Source organism: Musa acuminata, chromosome BXJ3-4 (assembly GCF_036884655.1).
Source record: "Musa acuminata AAA Group cultivar baxijiao chromosome BXJ3-4, Cavendish_Baxijiao_AAA, whole genome shotgun sequence".
Taxonomy (NCBI): domain Eukaryota; kingdom Viridiplantae; phylum Streptophyta; class Magnoliopsida; order Zingiberales; family Musaceae; genus Musa; species Musa acuminata.
Genome location: NC_088352.1, coordinates 23,039,652 through 23,043,163, shown reverse-complemented (window position 1 = coordinate 23,043,163; position 3,512 = coordinate 23,039,652).

Sequence of the window (3,512 nt, the reverse complement as noted above, 5' to 3'; positions counted from 1 at the left end):
CCTTCTCTCCAATGGCCATTAAGGCGTAATGAGCAACTTGCTCGGTGTTGGACTCCTCTTCTTCGGACGCGCTCGAGTCATCCCACGTTGCTTTAAGCGCCTTCTTCTTTGATGTTCTCTGCTTAGCTTGGGGACAATCACTTTTGTAGTATCCCGGCTTTTTGCACTCGTAGCAAATAACTTGGTCCTTTTTGGGTTCAAGATTATTTTTTGTGTCATTTTTAAACTTGATTCTCTTAATAAATTTTTTGAATTTTTTGTTAGAAGTGCCAAGTCATCGTCTAGTCCTCATCACTTGAGTTTTCTCTCAAGTGGTCATCTAAAGTTCTAAGTGCCATATCCTTCCTGTTCTTTGGAAGGATGTCTTCTTGCTCTTCATGAGCCTTGCATGTCATTTCACAGGTCATTAATGACCCGATTAGTTCTTCAAGAAGGAAGTTGCTTAAATCTTTAGCCTCTTGAATAGCAGTGACTTTAGAGTCCCAACTCTTAGGAAGGGATCTTAGAATCTTATTTATGAGCTCAAAATCCGAAAAACTTTTGTCGAGTCCTTTTAGACCATTGACGACATCCGTGAAACGGGTGTACATGTTGCTAATAGTCTTGCTCGGTTTCATTCGGAAAAGTTCAAAAGAGTGTATCAAAAGATTGATTTTTGATTCTTTCATTCTACTTGTGCCTTCGTGAGTCACTTCGAGTGTATGCCAAATATCAAACGCGGTTTCACAAATTGAAACATGATTAAACTCATTTTTATCAAGCGCACAAAACAAGGCATTCATAGCCTTTGCATTAAGAGCGAAAGTCTTCTTCTCCAATTCATTCCAATCGATCATTAGAAGAGAAGACTTCGAAAATCTATTTTCGACAAGATTCCAAAGTTCAAAATCCATTGAAATAAGGAAGATCCTCATTCGGGTCTTCCAATAGGTGTAGTACGTCCCATTGAACATGGGTGGACATGTAATAGAATGGCCCTCTTAATTTCCGGCGTATGCCATCTCTCTTGGGTTTTAATCCGTTTGAGAGTTAACCCCGGTCTGATACCAATTGTTAGGATCAAGAGCACTAAGAGGGGGGTGTTGAATCTCGTATTTTGATGATGAAACTACTTGATATATGTTTATGATTTAATCTGCGTTTTGAGTGACGCAGGATGCTTCGATCAGGATGAGACAATTAAAGCAGGAAAATCATGTTGTGCCGAAGGAACATGTCAGAAGATTGGACGTCGGGTCGGTGGATCGGTCGACGTATCGACAGAAGGCTTCGGGCCGTGGACTCGGGCATCGGGCCAAGAAGAGCGGGTATTGTGCCAAGGATATCGGAGTTGCGGAGTCGACTGGCCGATTGGGCAATAGGCTGCAGAAGAGGACGATGCGCCGAAGAATCGGACGAAGCGTCGAGGGACCAATGACATGTCGGACAACTTGATTAATTGCTTAGGATTAATTGTCTCGATCGAAGTTTTGTTTTGTTGTGCAGGATTAACTACGATGAGAGTAAGACAAGCAGCAGGTGTTGCGCCGGAGTCAAGATCATGATCACGTTGGGAGTTCGAGAGTTCGACGGAAGTTCAGACGGTCGTCGGAGGTTCAGCGAGAACAGATCCGAGAAGTCCAGAAACTTGCCAAGCGAAGCTCGTCGGAACTCGCCAAGTGGATCGTCGCAAAGTCCAGGAGTATGCCGGATGTCCGCAGAAGGATCACCGAGGGTTTATCGGATGATCGACGGAAGTTGGCCGAAAACTCGCCGAAAAAAGCGATTGACGCATCGGAGCAAAGCTGCAGAAGTTGTCTTAGAGTTAATCGTAGTTAGCATGATGATTAAGCATGAAAATGGGAGGTGATCCCATTAGCTTAATCTTGGGGCAATTGGGCCCCTGAAAAGATTCAAATTGGGTCGAATGGAGTGAACCATTCGGACCCTGATTGCACCAGGAGGTGCAACCGCCCCAGCCAGGAGGTGCAACCGCCTGGGCTGTGAGGTTGGGAGGTGCTACCGCCCCAGCCAGGAGGTGCAACCGCCAGGGCTGCGAGGCTGGGAGGTGCAACCGCCCCAGCCAAGAGGTGCAACCGCCCAGAGCTCAGTCTTCGAGCTAGACTGGGCGGTGCAACCTCCTCTGCCAAGAGGTAGCACCACCAGAGCTCAAGTTTCGAGCTCTGCCAGGCGATGCAACCACCGAGCTCAGTCTTCGAGCTCTGGCAGAGAGGTGCATCAGCCTGAGCTCAGTCTCGAGCTCTGCCAGGTGATGCAATCACCGAGCTCAGTCTTCGAGCTCTGGCAGAGAGGTGCATCAGCCTGAGCTCAGTTTCGAGCTCTGCCAGGTGATGCAACCACCGAGCTCAGTTTCGAGCTCTGCCAGGTGATGCAACCACCAAGCTCAGTCTTCGAGCTCTGCCAGGTGATGCAACCATCGAGCTCAGTCTTCGAGCTCTGGCAGAGAGAAGCAATCGCCTGAGCTCAGTCTTCGAGCTCTGCCAGGCGGTGCCACCTCTCCAGTCAAGAGGTGCAACCGCCTGATCCCAGAATTCTGGGATTTGATCGATTTGATCGTTTTGAGCTCGAATTTTGAATTGGGTTGGGGCCTATAAATACCCCACCCATTCAGCACTGAAAAGATACAGACCTACACCGAAATCTTGATCTTTTCTGTGATTCTAAGAGCTCAAAAGTGTTGTAAAGCCTTCAAGTCTCCTCCTTCTGTTCTTCAAGTTTTCAGTTGTAAAGTGAGGAGAGAAAGGTCTGTAAAGGTTGTCTCCTGAGCCTGTCAAAAGGAGAGAAATTGTAAAAGGGCAGTTTGGCCTTCGCCCATTGAAGGAAGGCACCTAGTTGACGTCGGCAACCTCATCGGTGGTGGAAGCCAAAAGTGGAGTAGGTCAAGGCTGACCGAACCACTCTAAATCTCTGGTTTGCGTTTATTTTCGAGCACTTTATCATTACTGCAAACCTCCCTCATTACTACTGCTCTCTGCGCTTTCACGAACAAGTTCTAAGTGCTGTTCTTCCGAATCTGCATTCAGACGTAAATTCGTATTTTCATACATTACAGTTTACGTTTACGTTTGATTCTGCAGAACTGTTTTCCGTGCTTTTACGAACGAGCTTCTTTGCAGTTTACACTTACATTTTAATCCTATTGATAACTGCAATCTGTCCTCTACAATTTTACGAACGAGTTTCAACATTTAGACGTAAAACTGCATTCAGACGTAAATCGGCTTTCCTCGCTCAATCATCAGATCTCAGTTCACGTTTACGTCTTGATTTCAACTGCATACTGCCTTCTGCGAGTATACAAACAAGTTTCAAAGTTTAGACGTAAATCTGTGTCTAGACGTAAAACTGCGTTTAGACGTAAATCTGCGTTTAGACGTAAATCTGAGTTTAAGACGTAAATCTGAGTTTAGACGTAAATCTGCGTTTAGACGTAAAACTGCGTTTAGACGTAAATCTGCGTTTAGACGTAAATCTGCGTTTAGACGTAAATCTGCGTTTAGACGTAAAACTGC